Below are 22,433 nucleotides of genomic sequence, written 5' to 3'. Positions count from 1 at the left end.
CTTCAATCACAGGCTTCTGTAAGCTCTTCACAACAAGCGATCCATGTTGTAAGGAGCCTTGCTCTCTCGTTCTCTCTTTTTCTCTCTCCACCGTCTTTTGCAACCGCATGCATGACAAAATTTTTATTTTTCTATTTCTTGAAACGGATTTGGGACAGAAATCCATAACGTAATTTCATTTTTCTATTTTTGGAATAGTTTTCTATTCTAGATATAGATTTGAAATAGAAATCAGAAGTTAAAATTTTTAACTTTTTTATTTTTGGAACAAAAGTGAAAAATGAAAACTTTTTTCATCATTTACCTTCGTCATCGCCTGAGCTGGCCATTGGACGTTGATACTTGCCATTGGTTGCTGGTCGCCGGACGCCGAACGCCCACCACCGATCGCCGTGACGTCGGACGTTGGCCACCTAGCAATAAACAGAAGCCGTCGCCTCTCCTAGAAATAGAAATTTTATTCTATTATAAAATGAATTTCTATTTTAGAAACAAAAATCCTAAGTCATTATCAAATACGTTTCTTTGTTGAAAAACTCATTTAATGAATAGAAATTAAAAAATCAAATTTTGATTAAAAATTGACTTATATTTCAAAATTTTGTCAGGCACACCCTTAATTATTGTTCTTTCCATGTTGTCAATGATGAGTTGATGACCATTGGTCGAGCACAATGTTGTGGTTGTGGCAATGCCTTCGATGCTTAAAGATAAGTAGTTTCACTCTCCCCTTATTGGTTGAATCTCGTGCCAGCTAAATGTCAGATCGTCCGGTAAATGCACTTTTCTTCTTTGCTTTCTTTATAGTTTTATTTCAAAAACACAAGAGAATGTGTTTTACGTCTTTTTATTTTGATTTTTCAAGTGGGTGTTTTTGTCAATCACATCAATTGGGTTGAAAATATTCCAACTTAAAGAAAAGCTGAATAAGTTATCTCATCATTATCTCATATTGGAAACTCATAACAGCTTTCTCTTCTATAAACCCAACGTGTTGGATGGCATGGCTTTCTAAATAATTTAAGCTGAAAAACGCTGAAATGGATGGCATGGCTGGTATTGACAAGAATAAATTTTGTAATTTAAAAATCTATTTTTTTTCTTTTTTGCTTTTTTTTTTCTTTTTCTTTATAAAAATGAAAAAGTTGTTAATGTTAACATCAACCATGCCACGAAGGATAACTGGTGTTTGCATCAACAATTTTCGAACAAAATCGGATAGAAAGACAATACTGAAAAATTGTCAAAAGATTTATAACTAAATTGGTCAAATTAAAAATTTTAGAATTGAATTAGTTTCCACACGATAGGTTTAATGCTTTTTTTTTTTTCATAATTTCTCTATATTAGGTCCTATTAGATAGAAAAATGAGTTAATTTTTTCCTTTTAAATTAGTTGTCAAGAGCAGCATGACATAACATAAAAAGCGACCCCCTCCCCCCCAAAAAAAAAAAAAAAAGAAAAGAAAAAGAAAAGGAAAGGGCCCTACATGTACATGCATCTAATGATTTGTGTCCCAGTCCTCGTCATGTTTAACTATAATTGACAATGATGAGTTGATGACCAATTGGTCGAGCACAATGCTGTGGTTGTGGCAATGCAATCGATGCCGAAAGATAAGCAGTTTCACTCTCCCACTTATAAAGTCGAATCTAGTGCTAGTACTAGATTATCTGGTACGTGCAATTTTCTTCTTTGCCATCTTCTACTTTTATTTTATTTTTTAAAATAGAGAATGTGTTTCACGTCATTTGACTTTTCAAATGGGTGATTATGTCAATCGCATTTGTGGAACGGAAGGTAATCCCTGCAGGAAAAAAAAATAGAGCAAGTAATGCCATATTTATCCCATATTAAAAACTCACGACAGCTTCCTTCCATATAAAAACAAACGTGTTAGGTGATAAGGTTGTCTCTACAAAAACGTTAAATAAAATTGGAACATATATAGAGAAGATTAATACTGCCCCTGCACAAGAATGATGTGCACAAATCGAGAAATGGTCCAACCTAAGATAACTTGATGATATATTTACCTTCATCTTTAATTTTCATACATCAACACTAGATAAGTAAAATCAAAACTTAGCATCCAATTGCCAAAGCAAATTGCTATAAAAGGAAAAAAAATAAAAACACTGCCAAATGCCCTCTTAGTCTATACATACATTATCATATGAGGATTTATTGAAAAGATCCATAATTGGACATAAGTTTTGAATCTTTCACCTATAAAAATCAAAGTTACGGCAAAATCATTTAAGTTCAATGACCGCAGATTGCATCCGATAGCAATCATAGATCCACCATGTCACTTACTATACTGATAAGCAGTGCAGATGGAGACCCCACACTCCATGAACATGCGGTACAAGAGAGACAATGGTAAACCTGTTGAGGCTGCCTGAAATCTTCCCTTTCTGTCATTACGTTCCTACTTTTTCAATTCGTAGTTTTTGAATTCGTCGATCTTCATAAACAAGAAAATGCAATGGTGTTTGCTCATGCCTGCTTATTTGATTACTATCATTGAGGGTGGCCTATGCGTGCATCTAGAAGGCACTGCACTAGGCGCGTGGACCTCACGCGCCACAGTGAATATTAGTATCTCTTCTCTTCTCTTCTATGCTCTCAATATTTGCACTGATTTACGTATGGAATGATTTTCGGTGGATGAAAACCGAAAGACTTATTTTCTTTACAATATATAGATTGGATGAGTCCGGGTCAATTATAGTTGAGACAATGTGTATCAGTAAATTTTTTTCAGCCTATGAAGTCAAGAAATTAACTCGAACCAACCGTGATTTTTGAACCTAACCTTGCTTCACAAAGAAATAATACGTTATCTTCTCATGTAAAAATCGAATGCAAGAATTTGCTCTCAGACAAATATGTTGACACAATAGAAAATCAAAAGTCTTGTAGCTTGTACTACAGCAAAAGAGTTGGAATCTCACACGTCTTGTATAGTAAATAATATCTCTTGGCAGCATCAAGCCGTCCTGGTCAAACGTAAATTGGGCCACGGAAGGACGCATCGTCAGGTAAGTGGCCAATTGCCAGCATTTCTAGTGTCGGAAATTTTTGTCAGATTTCGTTATGAAAACTATTGTCTTGTCCCTTAAAATGATACGCGTAATTTTCGGTGCCTCCCACAAACTTTTATTTATTTTGCTTTGGTTACATGATATTTTTAGATACAACATACGGGATAATATCACAAATAGTCTTTAAACTTTGGTCTAAGGGACAATATGACCTTGAACTTTCAATTTATTTAATATAATCTCTGAACTTTAATTCGACCTCGATGTTGTTCTTGGATTTTCTATATATACAATGTAATTCTTAAATTAAATGATAATGTTTAATGTTATCATTTTATTAATTAAAGATCATGGACAACAATGAAATTTTTTTATGTAGTTTGAGAGTTAAAATGAACATGTACAAAAATTCAGGAATCACATTGAACAAATTAAAAATTCAATAAATCATATTGCACATTGGTTTGAAATTTAGAGACCTTTTATGTCATTTTCTAATGTCATTGGAAATCTATTTCATTTGTCTAAAAGGGTTCTCGTTTTAGTAAGGAATTAAAAAAATCACAGCATATTGGGCGTGGTAATTTATATAAAATAAATGGGAAATTCATGTTTGGGAACGTATAGAAAAGGTTGCCTCATGAACTTTCCCCTCTCTCTCTCTAAAGCTGGAGTTACTTATGTCACAATTGCAGTCTCACATTAAATGGTTGCTGAAGCCTCGTTTTTCCATGACGAGAAATCGACGGATGGACTCGCAATTCAAGTAATCTTGTTCCTTGGATGACGTTCCTTTTCAATTATTTGAATTGTAAAAGTCCCGGCCTTCTAAGAAGGAAGACTTTTCACCGGTGATAGTAGACGGCTAGCGGCCGGTGACTCGTAGTGGTCTCGATAGATTTTTGATAGTTTGCTGATGTTAGGAAGGCAAAATTACCAAAAAAATAATAAATTTTAAAAAAATTAATTCGGTGCTAAATTTTCAAGTTTTCTAATTTAGTTGTAAATTTTTTGATATATTGTCAATTTATGCATTCAAATCAATTTTGATCGAAAATCATTGATATACAATCGACATTACAGTGAATATTTTTATAATTTTTTTATAATTTATTTATTTATTTATTTTTCATTGTGACAGGCTAGGGATGTGACCGCATTGCCCATATCTAGTGAGGGCTTGCAGGCCCTTGTTCATCTTAGTCGGTCACAATGAAAAAAAGAAAGAAAAAAATCATTTTTTGAAAAATAATAATTATTATTTACATCAATGCTAATTGTTCTATGTGGTATGGCACCAGCATATGTACAATTGATTTACGATTTTTTTGGTAATTTTCCCATGTTAGCAATGCGGGATTGGAATCTCACTACTAAGTGTTTGCTAGAACACCCAATTTCGCTTTTTGTGGAATCCTTGTACAATATGATATTCAATTTCACACTTTGATTTCTCTACGGACATGAAAAATGTAGAAATTATAATTTAACTACTTAAGAAATCCAATTATGTATCGTACTAAGACAAGGTTGAGATTTTTTTTTTACGGGTTGTCAAAATAGCGCTCAGTTTAGGGCTAAACTGTTGCTCGCTAGAGGACTCACTTATTTTTTATTTTATAATATATTTGTGCACCGACTTAGACAACATAATTTTGCTAAACCCCACTCCCTTCTTCGTTGTACGAGCTGGCCCCTCCCCGTCTCTCTCTTTTTCCATGTGAGGATGCTCCCTTCCTTTTTTTTTTTTTTTTTTTTTTTTTTTGGGCCAGCCGCTAATCTGAACCCATCAAAATAAGTCCAAAAAGAAAGTCATAGCACACCTACCGCGCTTGAGAATTCGTCGTTGATGAAAACGAAATCCTACGTAACCCAATTACTTGCTCCGCAATCCCGGAACATCGGATGTCGCATTTCATAATGGAAAGATAGAAATCGATCCAAAGTCCTGTCATGGAGATGGCACCACTCAGAAGATTCAGCATATCATCAAAGGTCTTTCCCGTTGTAGGACGGTAATATACGTTCAGTGAAGGAGATATTTTTGTACGGATTGGCTAGCGTCATTGAGCTTTTCACAAGGCCTATGCTCACGGTGACGATTTTGTGATGCATCGTCTTGTTGGAACTTTCGTCATTGTTGTATCCAGCGATAGTAATCTTGTAATCTCATAGGGTGTACCCCTCCAATTCTTCCCTCTCTCTGCCCGTTTCCATCTTCACCGCTAGAGCTGACAAAATGGGTCATAAACTCATATTATGACTCAGTTTTAGTTAAATGGGTTATATATAGATTAAGTGAAAGTTAAATATAGATCAGAAATGAATCAAGTAAAAGTTAAATATGAATCATAAATAAATCAAGTGAAAGTCAAATATGGATCGAAATGAGTTAAGTAAAAGTTAAATATGAGTCGGAAATGGGTCTGAAAAAGTAAAACACAAAAAGAAATGAATCACCGCTACCCTCCCCTCCTCCTCTACTCTTCTCGCACCGTCATTACCTCCTCTTGTCCCTTCCTTGCCCCTCATCTCCAATTTCTCCTCCTCCTCCACCCTCCCGTCCCTCTCTATTCGCGGCACAAGTGACGGTCTTTCCGAACCGTGACCTTCATCTCTGGCTCGTCTGTCACCATCTCGTCACCGCTGCCCAACCCTTCAACCTCTTCCTTAGGCCTGGGCCCAAAAATCACATCCTCCATTGTGCTAGTGCTAGATTGTCTGTTACATGCAATTTCTTCTTCGCCTTCTTGTCTATATGAAAGACGAAATTGAGGCTACTCTAATATGACCGACATCTTCCAGTGGACTGATAGAGAGGCTGCGTTTTATGTCTAATGGTTTTCCGAGTGGGTGTTTATGTACATCACATCAGCTGGACGGAAAGTAATACTTGGAGGAGGAAAGCAGGGCAAGTCATCCCATCTCTGTCCCTCGTCGGATCCTCACGACAACTTTCTTCTCTATAAAAGCGGGAGAATTACCAAAAAAGTCCTAAACCTATTGTAATTGTGCTAATTCAGTTCTAAACTTTTTTTTTGTCCAATTTAGTCCTAAACTTTTTATAATTATGCCAATTCAGCCCATCCGGCCAAAATTGGCCGGCCGGCGCGACGTGGACACCGGTGGGGACAGCTGGCCGGCGAGGTAAATTTTTAATATTTTTGATTATATATTTTTTCGAATTTTTAAATATTTTTAATTTTAATTTTTTTTTTTGGCCTTCTTCTCCTTCCTCTGGTCGGACGCCGGCCGAGGTGAGGGCCGGCGAGGCTCGCCCCACCGGCCAATGGCGGGCGAGCCTCGCCCGGCGACGGCGAGGTGGCCGTCGCTAGATCCGGCGAGGCTCGACCTCGCCATGGTGGGGCGAGACCGAGCCTCACCGGATCCGGCGACGGCGGCCTCGCCGTCGCCGGGGCGAGGCCAAGCCTCGCTAGATCCGGCAAACTCGGCCCTCGCCGGCCACTGGCGAGGGTGAGGCCCTGCTGTGCTGCGTGGTGTAGTCGAGGAACCCGCGGAGGAGCTCGATCTCGTCCTCGTCGGTCCGAGGGGCTGGAACGGGGTTTTAGAGACGGTCACGGCCGGGAGGGCCGCTTGAGCTCGGAGGGGGAGATCATGCCGACGATCGGGGACGGGGAGGCAGCGGAGGTGGCGATGGCGACGGCAGCCTTGCCGGCCACTTTGGGCAAGGCCGACCCTCGCCCTAGCCGGTGGTCGGCGGCGGCCATCGCCGGATCTGGCGAGGCTCGGCCTCGCCCGCCATGGCGAGGTCGGCGTCGCTAGATCCGGCGATGGCCGCCTCGCCGTCGCTGGGCGAGGCTCGCCTCCGCCAGTGGCCGGCGGGGCAAGCCTCGCCAGTGGCCGGCGAGGCTGACCTCGCCGGCCCTCACCTCTGGCCGGCGTCCGGCTAGAGAAAGGAGAAGAAGGCAAAAAAAAAAAAAATATATATATATATATTTAAAAATTTGAAAAAAATAAAATAAAATAAAATAAATATTAAAAAATTACCTCGCCGGCCAGCTGTCCTCGACAACGCGTCCACGTCAACGCCCGGCCAGCCAATTTTGGCCGGATGGACTGAATTAGCACAATTATAAAAGGTTTAGGACTAAATTGAACAAAAACAAAGTTTAGGATTGAATTGGCACAATTGTAATAGGTTTAGGATTTTTTTGGTAATTCTTCTCTATAAAAGCCAACAAGCCAACGTGGTCGGTCATCGTATTGTCTGTTTGGAAGCATCCGATAAAATTGGGACGATAGGAAGAAAATTAGCATGGCCCCGCACAAGGATGACATGCACAAATCGAGAAATAATCCAATTTTTTATTTTATTTTTATACTTAGCAACATTACTTTCTTTCATTAGTTCTCTTCTAAGCGAATTAATTAGACCAGTTACTTTTTTTCACTTCACGGTTATTAGCAAATGCTAACATGAAAATTTAGGTCATTAGGATAAAATATTTTCAATAATCTTCCAGTCAAAATCTTAATACGAATTCAAAAAATTATCTGCATGTTCTCATGAAAAAACGAATTTACTTCCTTATACCGTAGCGAAAGAGCTACCTCGACAAAACTCCTATAATACCCATCTTTTGCCGTGCATTACATCGTATGGTCATACGGATTCCTACAAAAACAATGAACTAATGGTCCATAGATACAATTTTTGATAAATTACCTCTTGAGCTCAGCAGACACGAGATTGAAACTCAAACCGAGTTCATTGCGAAGAGCAACCATGATCCAATGTCGAACTGCGAGAAAGGCTCAACGGAAGCAGACAGACCAAAAAAATAACCCCACCGATGACATCGTTTCCACGTCAATGTGATACGATGGGAGATGGAGAGAGACAGAGAAATAGAAGGTTTGGCGAGCTCACCGAGTTTGATGGAGAGAACTCATGGCGAGAGTGATCGAAAAGGAAGCGCGAGATTGCGATGCTCAAGCGTCGATGGAAAAGGTAAGGGCGGGTGCTCCGGAAACAAAGACTAGGAAATCTGGCAAGCGTACTCGCTTTTTCTTCTGCTGGTGGAAGATCACCTACAGCAGCACTGAGAGTGATTTTGCGTTTCTTCAATCACAGGCTTCTGTAAGCTCTTCACAACAAGCGATCCATGTTGTAAGGAGCCTTGCTCTCTCGTTCTCTCTTTTTCTCTCTCCACCGTCTTTTGCAACCGCATGCATGACAAAATTTTTATTTTTCTATTTCTTGAAACGGATTTGGGACAGAAATTCATAACACAATTTCATTTTTCTATTTTTGAAATAATTTTCTATTCCAGATATAGATTTAAAATATAAATCAGAAGTTAAAATTTTTAACTTTTTTATTTTTGGAACAAAAGTGAAAAATGAAAACTTATTTCATCATTTACCTTCTTCATCGCCTGAGCTGGCCATTGGACGTTGATGCTTGCCATTGGTTGCTGGTCGCCGGACGCCGAATGCCCACCACCGATCAACGTGACGTCGGACGTTGGCCACCTACCGATAAACGGAAGCCGTCGCCTCTCCTAGAAATAGAAATTTTATTCTATCATAAAATGAATTTCTATTTTAGAAACAGAAATCTTAAATCATTATCAAATACGTTTGTTTCTTTGTTGAGAAACTCATTTAATGAATAGAAATTAAAAAATCAAATTTTGATTAAAAATTGACTTATATTTCAAAAATTTTGTCAGGCACCCTTAATTATTGTTCTTTCCATGTTGTCAATGATGAGTTGATGACCATTGATCGAGCACAATGTTGTGGTTGTGGCAATGCCTTCGATGCTTAAAGATAAGTAGTTTCACTCTCCCCTTGTTGGTTGAATCTCGTGCCAGCTAAATGTCAGATCGTCCGGTAAATGCACTTTTCTTCTTTGCTTTCTTATAGGTTTATTTCAAAAACCCAAGAGAACGTGTTTTACGTCTTTTTTATTTTGATTTTTCAAGTGGGTGTTTTTGTCAATCACATTGATTGGGTTGAAAATAATCCAACTTAAAGAAAAGCTGAATAAGTTATCTCAGCATTATCTCATATTGGAAACTCATAACAGCTTTCTTTTCTATAAAAACCGACGTGTTTGGTGATAAAATTGTCTCTTCAGGACGTCCAATAGAATTGGAACGATACTGAGAAAATTAACATGATCCATGTGTAAGGATGACATGCACAAATCGAGAAATGGTCTAAATTTAATTTTCCCATTTATCCATCATTAAGGGAGCGCTTTTTTGCATCTGTTCTCTGCTTTTTTGCCAACCCAAGATAACTTAATGATGTATTTACCTTCATCTTAATTTTCATGCATCGACACAAGATAATTAAAATAAAAAATTAGCATCCAGACGTCAAAACAAAAGGCTCCAAAATAGTAAAAAAAAAAAAAAAAAAAATGCCTGACACCCTCTTAGCCGATACAGACATTATCGTATGATGGATTTACTGAAAAGATCCAAAACTGGACATAAATTTTGAATCTTTTACCTATAAAATCAAGGTTGCTGCAAAATCATTTAAGTCTTTTTTTTTTTGTCAGACAAAATCATTTAAGTTCAATGATCACGGATTGAGGAAAATTGTCTAAAAAGTTCTAAACCTATTACACTATTATCAATTCAATCATAACCTTTTTGCTTATTGTTAATTGAGTCTATCCGACAAATTTTGGATGGAAACTATTGACATGGACGGCCGATGTTAATGTGGTAATTTTAATAATATTTTGAATTTTTTTTCTCTTTCCTTTTTTTTTTTTTTTGAGCTAGGGTTGGCTAGGGTTTTTAGCCAACCCTTGCTGACCACAAACGAGGACTAGTTGACCCTCACCGGCCCTGGGCGAGGGCCTTGACCGAGGTTGCCCCCCTCACCTGGGGCCAACTAGGGCTGCTGAGCCCTTGCCTGGCTAGATCTGGTGAGGGCATCGCTACCCTTGTCAATTATAGGTGAGGGCTCGCATGCCCTCACTTTGGCCGGCAAGGGCGTTGCAACTCTCGCCCGGGGCCGACAAGGGTTGATTGCCCCTCGCCCGTGGCTGGCAAGGATTGTTGGCCCTCACTTGTGGCTGATGAGGGTGGCTAGCCACACTCATCGGCAAAACTCCAAACCCCTAAAAAAAAAAGAAAAGTAAAAATAACCATAAAATTTCAAAAATTCTTAAAATATCATTAAAATATTATAAAAAATGTACCACATTAGTATCGGCCATCCACGTTAGTAAATTTCTAGTCAAAATTCATATGATGGACTCAATTGACAAAAAGTGAAAATATTTATGACTGATTGTCAAATTTGAAAAGTTTATGATTGAATTGGTAAAAGTGTAATATAATTAAGGCTTTTTGGATAATTTTCTTCCATGGATTGCATCCGACATCAATCATACATCCACCATGTCATTTATTATACTGATAACCAGTGTAGATGCAATATAACTGCATGAACGTGTGATACAAGCGAGACAATGGTAAACCTGTTGAAGCATCTTGAAATCCTTTCTTCCATTAGGTGCCTAGTTTTTGAGTTCATCGTCTTCGAAACGAGAACACGAAACGGTGTTCATATCCGGAAGGCGCTACTGCAGAAGGGGTGTGGACCTCATGCACCACCTGTCAAATCACGTGTGGAGCTAATAATTTTCATTATACATCTCATGAAAAATCCTTTTCATGAGATGAAGTTTCCTCGATAAATTATTCTGGAAATTTAGTACGAGTTAAGAACGTTTGTTTTTTTTTTTTTTTTTTTGGTTAAATATTAAAGAAAGGTTACACAGGAAAATGAAGTTTCCTCTAACATGGGCTGTGAACCATAACAGAATTTACTTCATCACTTTCATGCATTTATTGGTGCAGTAATGTTCAAAATCTCGGATAATTACTAAGAAAGTCTTAAACCTATTATATAATTGCTAATTCAGTCTTAAATTTTCAATTTAGCTAAACTTTTGATGATTTATTAATATAGTTCTTCTAGTTAAAATTGACCAAAAATTACTAACATAGATGCCGAGTATACTACGCAGTATGGTTGGTATCGACATAGATATTTTTAATTTTTTTTTAATTTCTTCTTTTCTTTTATTTTTCCCTTTATTTCCCCTCATTTCCCTCCATTGATCACTGGGCCTCGGTGATGGCCGGCGGAGGTCTCTCGCCATAGGCAAAGGCTCCAATGCCCTCGTTGGATTTGGTGAGGGAAGCCCTTGTTGGCCAAGGGGGCGAGCTGATCCCCACATCAACCTCTAATAAGGCTGACCTTCATTGATAGGGTTGGACGGCAACTCTTGCCAACCCTACATCAAAAAATCCAAAAAAATAAAATAAATAATAAATAAAAAGAGGAGAAAAAAAGCCATAAAAATTTCAAAATATTATTATGATATTATTTAAAAAGTGTCACGTTAATGCCAACGGTCCATGTTAGTAATTTCTGGCTAAAATTGGTCAAATGGACTCAATCGGGAAGAAGTGGAAATGTTTATGACTTAATTGGCAAAATTAAAAGATTTATGACTTAATTGGTAAAAGTACAATAGATTTAGGACTTTTTAGATAATTTTTATTTTTGTCCAAAAGTCCTAAACCTATTATACATTTTATCAATTTAGTCATAAACCTTTTAATTTTGCCATTTCAGTCCTAAACCTTTTCATTTTTTTGCCAAATGAGTCTCTCCGGCCAATTTTAGCTAAAAATGTTGACGTGGATGCCGGTAGTGCCACATAGGATTGCTAGCACTTATATGAATAATTTTAAATAATATATATTTTTAATTTTAATTATTTTTTCTTTTCTTTTTGGCTTTTTTCTTTTCCTTTTTTGGTGGTCGGCTGGCTAGCCTCGCCTAGTCGGGCCTTGCTTGCCACAAGCGAGGGCTGACTCAACGAGGGCGAGCCTCGGCAAGGGTTAGCCTTGCTTGGGCGAGCCCCGGAGGGCTCCCCTCGCCTAGTGTTGCCATTGCCCGGCCGACGCCTTGCAAAGCTGCCCTCGCCTAGCTTGCACAAGGCCAGCCTCGATGGGCCTTGGCCGGGCGAGGGCTCGGTCGGCCGAGGCTCACCCTCACTTGGCCGGGGCTTGCCCTCACTTGGCCAAGCCTCACTTGTGGCAGGTGAGGCCAGCTGACTGGCCACCAGAAAAGTAAAAGAAGAAGGGCAAAAAGAAAAGTAAGAGAAAAAAATTAAAAATTCAAAAAAAAAAAGTAAAATATTATTAAAAATTGTCTACGTCGCGTGTGAGTCAAATACATAGCACCATTGGTGTCCACATCAGTATTTTTGGCCACAATTGATCGAATGGATTTACTTGGCAAGAAGTGAAAACATTTAAAACTGAATTAGTAAAATTAAAAGGTTTAAGACTAAATTGACAAAATTACAATAGATTTAGGATTTTTGGATAATTTTCCTTTCTCTTTCTCTCTATGATGGTCCATAGATACAATTTTTGGTAAATTAACCGTGACATTCCCTCCATTTAGTCCCAATTTAGCACATTAATTGTATATACCATCTACAGATTTTGTCCAATTTGGCACGGTGCCATTATTTGGCCCAATTTTTAATTAGTTTTCGTTTTACTCATTCTCTCCAAGCTATGACATTGAAATAGAGACTGAGTACATTGCGAAGAGGACGCCAGCGACCAGACGTCGAATTGCGAGAAAGACTCAACGAAGCGGACGGATGGAACCCTATCGACGACACCGTTTCCACGTTCATGTGACAAGATCAGAGATGGAGAGAGACGGAGAAATAGAAGGCGTGAGCTCACCGAGCATGGGAGATGGAGAGAGTGAAGATTTGTTTGGTAACATTTCTTGTTAGTGAAATAATTTCTTTTTAGAAATAATCTTTTTCTATTTTTATTATTTGGAATAATTTCTGAGTAAAAGAACATGTTTGATAATTAAGCAAAATTTCTATTCTCGGAATAAATAAAAAAAAAAGCGTTTGGTACGATCTGCAATTTTTTTTTTTTTTTGTAATGTACAATTTTTTTAATTTATTAATAATTTATTAATAATTTTTTAGATTTTTCTTTTTTCTCTCTCTTCTTCTTCTTGCTCCTCCTCTAGTTAGTGGTGGCAGCGAATAGTGAGCGTGGCGGTGTCCAGCAAACGGCGGCGACCAACGGCAACACGACAGGTTGCGAGTGGTGAGGAAGAAGAAGAAAAGGAAAAAATAAAAAAATAAAATGACTTATTTCTAGAAATTATTTTCGGGAATAAAAACCATTTTTTCTATCTTTTGTTTTTGTTCCAAATCTATTCCTTAACTACTTTTTTATTCCAATGAATAGAAAAATTAATTGACATTACCAAATGAATTTCTTTTTTATTTATTTATTTCGAGAAACAAAATAACATAAATTAGGAAAAAAAGAACATTACCAAATGGAGCTTGAGTGCTTTGGAAACGATTAAGGAAAACTGGAAAGTCTACTCGCTTTCCTTCTAGTGGTGGAAGATCACCACCGACAGGAACGCTACAGAGTGATTTCGTGTATCTTTAATCATTGGCTTTTGTCTAGATAGCAATTTTTAGACTTGATGTTTAGGCTCTTTCAGTCCACAAATTAATCGAAGCCTACCTTGGATGAATTAATCTAATTAGTCTTTTTCGACCGATGTGGGTATGTGGCACGCACATACATTAGGTCAAGTTACATTCATGTCTCCTCCAACAAAGTTTTTCATAATTGCTCGACACGATTTTCACTTGGGATAATTACTAAAAAAATTAAACTATTATATAGATATAAATTCAATCTTAAACTTAATATTTCTAAATAATTTAAGCCGAAAATCACTGAAATGGATGGCACGGCTGGTATTGACAAAGATAATTTTTATAATTTAAAAATTTATATATTTTTCTTTTTCTTTATAAAAATGAAAAAATTGTTCGTGTTAACATCGGCCATGCCACGGACGATAACTGGTATTCGCGTCAACAATTTCCGGACAAAATTGGATGGAAAGACTACATTAAAAAATCGTCAAAAGATTTATAACTAAATTGGCCAAATTGAAAATTTTAGAATTGAATTAGTTTCCACGTGATGGGTTTAATGTTTTTTTTTTTAATAATTTCTCTATAGATGGAAATTTTTTTAGAATTGAATTAGTTTCCTATTAGATGGAAAAATGAGTTAATTTTTTTCCTTTTAAATTATTTGTCAAGGGCAACATGACATAACATAAAAAGCCCCAAAAAAATAAAATGAAAGGGCCCTACATGTACATGCATCGAATGATTTGTGTCCCAGTCCTAGTCACGTTTAATTATAATTGACAATGATGAGTTGATGACCAATTGGTCGAGCACAATGCTGTGGTTGTGGCAATGCAATCGATGCCGAAAGATAAGCAGTTTCACTCTCCCACTTATAAAGTCGAATCTAGTGTTAGTGCTAGATTATCTGGTACGTGCAATTTTCTTCTTTGCCATCTTCTAATTTTATTTATTAAAAAAAAAAAAAGAGAACGTGTTTCACGTCATTTGACTTTTCAAATGGGTGATTATGTCAATCGCATTTGTGAAACGGAAAGTAATCCCTGCAGGAAAAATAGAGCAAGTAATGCCATACTTATCCCATATTAAAAACTCACGACAGCTTCCTTCCATATAAAAACAAACGTGTTAGGGATAAGGTTGTCTCTACAAAAACTTTAAATAAAATTGGAACGATATACAGAGAAGATTAATAGTGCCCCTGCACAAGAATGATATGCACAAATCGAGAAATGATCCGACCTAAGATAACTTAATGATATATTTACCTTCATCTTAATTTTCATACATCAACACTCGATGAGTAAAATCAAAACTTAGCATCCAATCGCCAAAGCAAATTGCTATAAAAGGGGAAAAAAAAAACACTGCCAAATGCCCTCTCCGTCTATACATACATTATCATATGAGGATTTATTGAAAAGATCCATAATTGGACATAAGTTTTGAATCTTTCACCTAACAAAAGTTACGGCAAAATCATTTTAGTTCAATGACTACAGATTGCATCCGATAGCAATCATAGATCCACCATGTCACTTACTATACTGATAAGCAGTGCAGATGGAGACCCCAAGCTCCATGAACAATGGTAAACCTGTACAAGAGAGACAATGGTAAACCTGTTGAGGCAGCCTGAAATCTTCCCTTTCTGTCATTAGGTTCCTAGTTCTTGAATTCATCGATCTTCATAAACAAGAAAATGCAATGGTGTTTGCTCATGCCTGCTTATTTGATTACTATCGTTGAGGGTGGCCCATGCGCGCATCTAGAAGGCACTGCACTAGGCACGTGGACCTCACGCGCCACGGTGAACATTAGTATCTCTTCTCTTCTCACTCTATGCTCTCAATACTTGCACTGATTTACATATGGAAGGATTCTCGGTGGATGAAAGCCGAAAGACTTATTTTCTTTACAATATTTAGATTGGATAAGTCTGGGTCAATTACAGTCGAGATAATGTGTATCAATAAATTTATTTCAGCCTATCAAGTCAAGAAACTAACTTGAACCAACCATGATTTTGAGCTTAACAAAGAAATAATACGTTATCTTCTCACGTAAAAACCAAATGCAAGAATTTGCTCTTAGACAAATATGTTGACACATTGGGCGATGAAATCTCGTGTTAGTTGGCTTAAATGGGGGACAAGAACACAAAATTCTTCCACAACACTACTATTCAGAGGAGACACCGGAATCAAATCACTATGCTACGGGATGAAGATCTTACTTGGGTTTGAGATCAAGAAACATTGAAGAATATGACTAACCTTTTCTTCCAAAGGTTATACACCTCGACAGGTCACCGAGATTATCGACCAATCCTAATGCAATGTCCACCAAAAGTAACAGAGGATATGAACATGGCTCTTATAGCTTATGTTACCCGAGAAGAAGTAAAACAAGCTATATTTCAATTGGGTTCAACAAAAGCGCCAGGACCTGATGGCCTAAATGGGATATTCTACCAGCACCATTGGGATATTCTTCAGGAAGACATCTTTAATTCGGTACAGGACTTCTTTCTCTCTGGTGCTATGCATCCTGAACTAAACTGAACTTCCATATCTTTGATTCCCAAAACACCGAACCCATAACGACTAGATCAATTCTGCCCAATTAGTCTTTGTAACTTTATTTACAAAATTATCTCAAAGATTCTGGCGAATCATTTGAAACCTATCCTACCTGATTTAATTTCTATTGAACAATCTGCCTTTGTAAGTGGTAGACAAATTCAGGACAACATCTTAGTCGTTCGAGAGGTCTTGCATCAGCTTAGAATTCGGAAGGCAAAGAAATTCTTTCAGGCCGTTCTGAAACTGGACATGCAGAAGGCATATGACAGCGTTGAATGAGACTTTCTTCGGGATTATCTCATACATCTGGGCTTTCACTCATAATGGGTTAAATGGATAATGCAATGCATTACCACGGCTTCTCTCAGTGTTAAATTTAAAGGTGAAAATCTTCATTATTTTAATCCATCAAGAGGTGTCGACGGGGTGACCCTATTTCTCCTTATCTTTTCATCTTGGTGGCGGATGTGCTGTCAACACTTATCCATCGCGCGAAGGACATTAATAATCTTCACGGCATTACTTTAAACAAGTGGTGTCCGACTCTATCCCATATCTTTTTTGCTGATGATGCTATCTTTTTCCTTGACGGGAAAATTCAGGAATGTTAGAATTTGGCCAACATTCTGAATCAATATTGCCTAGCAACAGGTCAGGCGGTAAACAAGAATAAATTTGGTATCGGCTTCAGTAAAACCTGCCCTACTCGCCTTTAGGAAAACCTAGCCCGAGAACTCAGGTACCGGTGTTAACGAAGATTGGCAAATACCTTGGGATTCCCTTGGATTGGGGTAAATTAAGAAAGGAGATGTTCGCCTGGCTATTGAGTCAAGTAAATTCAAAACTTGAAGGCTGGAAAGAGCAATTCCTATCTAAAGGGGGCAAGGAGACACTCATTAAATCGGTAATACAGGGCGATCCCTTAATATGCAATGTTTATTTTCAAAATTCCTATGTCCTTATGTACATCTATAGAGAAGAAAGTTGCTAGGTTTTGGTGGCAGAACAATCATCATCACTCTAGCATCTATTGGAAACGTTGGGATGTACTTAAGGCTAGGAAAGATTTAGGAGGCATTGGTTTTCGTGACCTTATCACTTTTAATAGAGCACTATTAGGAAAACAGGCGTGGCGTCTCTTACAAAACCAGTCATCTTTATGGAGTCAACTCTTTAAGGGTCTATACCATCACTCCACAGAGTTCTAGCATGCCAACAAAGGGTTGAGATCCTCTTGGGGATGGTTGAGTCTATTGAGTGGCCGAGATTCAATTATGCAAAATCTACAATGGTCAGTTGGAGATGGGAAACAGATCTCAATCTGTGATGATAAGTGGCTGAATATTGGTCCTATTGGCAGTCCTGCACCAAGAGGAGAACCACTAAGGGTTGCTGATCTTATTAATTTGGAGAGCAACTACTAGAATGAACCCTTACTGCGTAGAAGTTTTGCTGATCAAATAGTCGAAGAAATTCTGACAATCCCCATCCGAACAGATTGTACAGAGGATAGACTTATTTGGAAATGATCTCAAAATGGTTATTATACTATCAAGAATGGCTACCATTCCCTACGATCTACTGCAGATGTCAAGGTACAAGATATTGCATCCTCCTCTTACCACCCACCTCGACAGCTTTGGGACAAGATTTGGCAAATGAAAACCCCCCTCGAAGATACGCATCTTTATGTGGTCCTTATACCACAACGCTCTATCAACAAAGGACAATGTTTATCGCAGGAAAATAATCACCGATCCTACGTGCCAGATTTGTCATCATCACACCCCGGAGACTACGGAACATATCTTTCCGCATTGCCCATGGACGCGCAAGATTTGGTCTCATTCGGCGATTAAACTAAATCCAACAGACTTTAACACAAATCGCATGGATGCTTGGTTAGCAGATTTGATATGCAAGAAGAAGGCCATACCTGATTTGGAAACCCTGGCACATATCCTTTGGCACCTCTGGAAATCCCGAAACTTTTTTGTATTTCGCAGGGCTGTTCTTGATCCACAACAGGTTATTTTGGTGGCTTTTGCCTCTGCCCAATCTGCTTGTCGATCCCATGAAGTGTGGACGCGCTCTTCCCCCAACCTCCCCGACCTCGAGTGCCTATGGAAGCCTCCCGGATCCTGTCGAGATAAAGATTAATATAGATGGAGCCTTTTCTTCCACATCAAAGGAGGGATCTGTGGCTTCTATTTGGCGTGATCACTCCGGTAAACTAATCAATGGATCTACACAAACTGTTCTAGCAACTATGGCATTGCAGTAGAAGCTCAAGCCCTTACCGTCACCTTACACGATCTGCTGCAAAAGAAAATGGAAAGGAAGCAACTCACTGTGAAATCTGACTGCTAGGTGCTTGTCCATGCTCTACGGAATCCATGCTCGACATCATGGGAAGCTCGCTCTCTCATCTCGAAGCTGCGGCACTCATCCCTTGCTTCTCTAGGTTACGCATACTGTTCTGCAGGAGGGAAGCAAATAGAGTAGCCCACTGGGTGCAAAGGCCCATGAACACTAAAGTCTAGCCCATAATTGGATCCTTTCTCCTCCACCGCCCCTGTTGGATTTGCTTTGTACTGACATTATGCCCTATGGTGGCACTTTTGGTTGATATAAGTCTTGTAGCTTGAACTACAGCAAAGAGTTGGAATCTCACACGTCTTGTATAGTAAATAATATCTCATGGCAGCATCAGGCCGTCCTGGTCAAACGTAAATTGGGTCACGGAAGGACGAATCGTCAGGTAAGTGGCCAATTGCCAGCATTGCTATGTGTCCGAAATCTTTCGTTAGGAAAACTATTTTTGTCTTGTCCCTTAAAATGACGTGTAATTTTCGGTGCCTCCCACAAACTTTTATTTATTTTTCTTTGGTTACATGATACTTTTAGATACAACATACGGGTAATATCACAAATAGTCTTTAAACTTTGGTCTAAGGGACAATATAACCTTGAACTTTCAATTTATTTAATATAATCTCTGAACTTTAATTCGACGTTGATGTTGTTCTTGGATTTTCTATATATACAATGTAATTCTTGAATTAAATGATAATGTTCAATGTTATCATTTTATTATTTAAAGATCATGGACAACAATGATTTTTTTTTTTTATGTAGTTTGAGAGTTAAAATGAACATGTACAAAAATTCAGGAATCACATTGAACAAATTAAAAATTCAGTAAATCATATTGCACATTGACTTGAAATTTAGAGACCTTTTATATTGTCTTCTAATGTTATTGGAAATCTATTTCATGTGTCTAAAGGGTTCTCGTTTTAGTAAGGAATTAAAAAATATCACAGCATATTGGGCGTGGTAATTTATTTAAAATAACTGGGAAATTCGTGTTTGGGAACGTATAGAAAGGTTGCCTCATGAACTTTCCCTCCTCTCTCTCTCTCTCTCTCTCTAAAGCTGGAGTTACTTATGTCACATTTGCCGTCTCACATTAAATGGTTGCTGAAGCCTCGTTTTTCCATGACGAGAAATCGACGGATGGACTCGCAATTCAAGTAATCTTGTTCCTTGTATGACATTCCTTTTCAATTATTTGAATTGTAAAAGTCCCAGCCTTCTAAGAAGGAAGACTTTTCACCGGTGATAGCAGACGGCTAGCGGCCGGTGACTCACAGTGGTCTCGATAGATTTTTGATAGTTTGCTAATGTTAGGAAGGCAAAATTACCAAAAGAAATAATAAATTTTACAAAATCAATTCGGTGCTAAATTTTCAAGTTTTCTAATTTAGTTGTAATTTTTTTGATATATTGTCAATTTATGCATTCGAATCAATTTTAATTGAAAATCACGACATACAATCGGCATTAAAGTGAACATTTTTATAATTATTTTTATAATTTATTTATTTATTTTTCATTGTGACAGGTGAGGGATGTGACCGCATTGCCCATATCTAGTGAGGGCTTGCAGGCCCTTGTTCATCTTAGTTGGCCACAATGAAAAAAGAAAGAAAAAGAAAAAAAAATCATTTTTTGAAAAATAATAATAATTATTTACATCAATGCCAATTGTTCTATGTGGTATGGCACCAGCATGTACATAAGCTATTTTCGGACAAAATTAGCTGGAATAACAAAATTATTAAATTGTCAAATGATGTAGGACTAAATGGCCAAATTTAAAGGTTTATAACTAAATTTGCATATGTATAATTGGTTTATGATTTTTTTGGTAATTTTCCCATGTTAGCAATGCGGATTGGAATCTCACTACTAAAGTGTTTGCTAGAACACCCGATTTCGCTTTTGTGGAATCCTTGTACAATATGAAATTCAATTTCACACTTTGATTTCTCTACAGACATGAAAAATGTAGAAATTGTAATTTAACTACTTAAGAAATCCAATTCTGTATTGTACTAAAACAAGGTTGAGATTTTTTTTCCGGGTTGTCAAAATAGCGCTCAGTTTAGGGCTAAATTTAACTGTTGCTCGCTAGAGGACTCACTTATTTTTTATTTTATAATATATTTGTGCACCCACTTAGACAACATAATTTTGCTAAACCCCCACTCCCTTCTTCGTTGTACGAGCTGGCCCCTCCCCGTCCCTCTCTCTCTTTCCATGTGAGGATGCTCCCTTCCTTTTTTTTTTTTTTTTTTGGGCCAGCCGCTAATCTGAACCCATCAAAATAAGTCCAAAAAGAAAGTCATAGCACACCTACCGCGCTTGAGAATTCGTCGTTGATGAAAACGAAATCCTACGTAACCCAATTACTTGCTCCGCAATCCCGGAACATCGGATGTCGCATTTCATAATGGAAAGATAGAAATCGATCGAAAGTCTTGTCATGGAGATGGCACCACTCAGAAGATTCAGCATATCATCAAAGGTCTTTCCCGTTGTAGGACGGTAATATACGTTCAGTGAAGGAGATATTTTTGTACGGATTGGCTAGCGTCATTGAGCTTTTCACAAGGCCTATGCTCACGGTGACGATTTTGTGATGCATCGTCTTGTTGGAACTTTCGTCATTGTTTGTATCCAGCGATAGTAATCTTGTAATCTCATAGGGTGTACCCCTCCAATTCTTCCCTCTCTCTACCCGTTTCCATCTTCACCGCTAGAGCTGACAAAATGGGTCATAAACTCATATTATGACCCATTTTTTAGTTAAATATGTTATATATTGATTAAGTGAAAGTTAAATATAAGTCAGAAATGAATCAAATGAAAATTAAATATGAATCATAAATAAATCAAGTGAAAGTTAAATATGGATCAGAAATGAGTTAAATAAAAGTTAAATATGAGTCAGAAATAAGTCTGAAAAAGTAAAACAAAAGAAATGAATCATCGCTACCCTCCCCTCCTCCTCTGCTCTTCTCGCACTGTCTCTCTCACCGTCGTTACCTCCTCTTGTCCCTTCCTTGCCCTCATCTCCAATTTCTCCTCCTCCTCTTCCTCCTCCACCCTCCCGTCCCTCTCTATTTGCAGCACAAGTCACGGTCTTTCCGAACCGTGACCTTCATCTCTGGCTTGCCTGTCACCGTCTCGTCGCCGCTGCCTGACCCTTCAACCTCTTCCTTAAGGCCTGGGCCCAAAATCACATTCTCCATTGTACTAGTGCTAGATTGTCTGTTACATGCAATTTCTTCTTCGCCTTCTTGTCTATATGAAAGACGAAATTGAGGCTACTCTAATATGACCGACATCTTCCAGTGGACTGATAGAGAGGCTGCGTTTTATGTCTAATGGTTTTCCGAGTGGGTGTTTATGTACATCAAATCGGCTGGACGGAAAGTAATACTTGGAGGAGGAAAGCAGGGCAAGTCATCCCATTTGTCCCTCGTCGGATCCTCACGACAACTTTCTTCTCTATAAAAGCCAACAAGCCAACGTGGTCGGTCATCGTACTGTCTGTTTGGAAGCATCCAATAAAATTGGGACGATAGGAAGAAAATTAGCATGGCCGCGGCACGAGGATGACATGCTTTGAGAAATGATCCAATTTTTATTTTTATTTTTATACTTAGCAACATTACTTTCTTTCGTTGGTTCTCTTCTAAGCGAATTAATTAGACCAGTTACTTTTTTTTTTTTTTTTTTTCACTTCACGGTTATTAGCAAATGCTAACATGAAAATTTAAGTCATTAGGATAAAATATTTTCAATAATTTTCCAGTCAAAATCTTAATATGAATTCAAAAATTATCTGCATGTTCTCATGAAAACGAATTTACTTCCTTATACCGTAGCGAAAGAGCTACCTCGACAAAACTCCTATAATACCCATCTTTTGC

General features: G+C 38.0%; 1 long non-coding RNA gene and 5 other non-coding genes across 6 annotated transcripts; 5 read left to right on the top strand and 1 right to left on the bottom strand.

Moving 5' to 3' along the window:
• The first annotated feature begins 1,909 nt into the window (after positions 1-1,909).
• On the top strand, positions 1,910-2,016 carry LOC120295183. The gene has a single exon (XR_005552541.1). It is a non-coding gene; the product is annotated as a U6 spliceosomal RNA (small nuclear RNA).
• A 5,261-nt stretch (positions 2,017-7,277) lies between these two features.
• Positions 7,278-7,379, top strand: LOC120295180. Its single transcript, XR_005552538.1, has one exon. It is a non-coding gene; the product is annotated as a U6 spliceosomal RNA (small nuclear RNA).
• Positions 7,380-9,147: 1,768 nt separating this feature from the next.
• On the top strand, positions 9,148-9,249 carry LOC120295181. Its single transcript, XR_005552539.1, has one exon. It is a non-coding gene; the product is annotated as a U6 spliceosomal RNA (small nuclear RNA).
• A 5,454-nt stretch (positions 9,250-14,703) lies between these two features.
• On the top strand, positions 14,704-14,811 carry LOC120295182. The gene has a single exon (XR_005552540.1). It is a non-coding gene; the product is annotated as a U6 spliceosomal RNA (small nuclear RNA).
• A 14-nt stretch (positions 14,812-14,825) lies between these two features.
• LOC120294799 lies at positions 14,826-18,249 on the bottom strand. The gene is made up of 2 exons (XR_005552112.1): positions 18,086-18,249; positions 14,826-15,161 (listed from the first exon to the last, which is right to left on the bottom strand). It is a non-coding gene; the product is annotated as an uncharacterized LOC120294799 (long non-coding RNA).
• Positions 18,250-22,048: 3,799 nt separating this feature from the next.
• On the top strand, positions 22,049-22,147 carry LOC120295187. The gene has a single exon (XR_005552545.1). It is a non-coding gene; the product is annotated as a U6 spliceosomal RNA (small nuclear RNA).
• The last annotated feature ends 286 nt before the right edge of the window (positions 22,148-22,433 follow it).

The sequence above is a fragment of the Eucalyptus grandis genome, chromosome 6 (genome assembly GCF_016545825.1).
Source record: "Eucalyptus grandis isolate ANBG69807.140 chromosome 6, ASM1654582v1, whole genome shotgun sequence".
Classification (NCBI taxonomy): Eukaryota; Viridiplantae; Streptophyta; class Magnoliopsida; order Myrtales; family Myrtaceae; genus Eucalyptus; species Eucalyptus grandis.
This window is presented reverse-complemented; position numbering and strand designations above follow the sequence as displayed.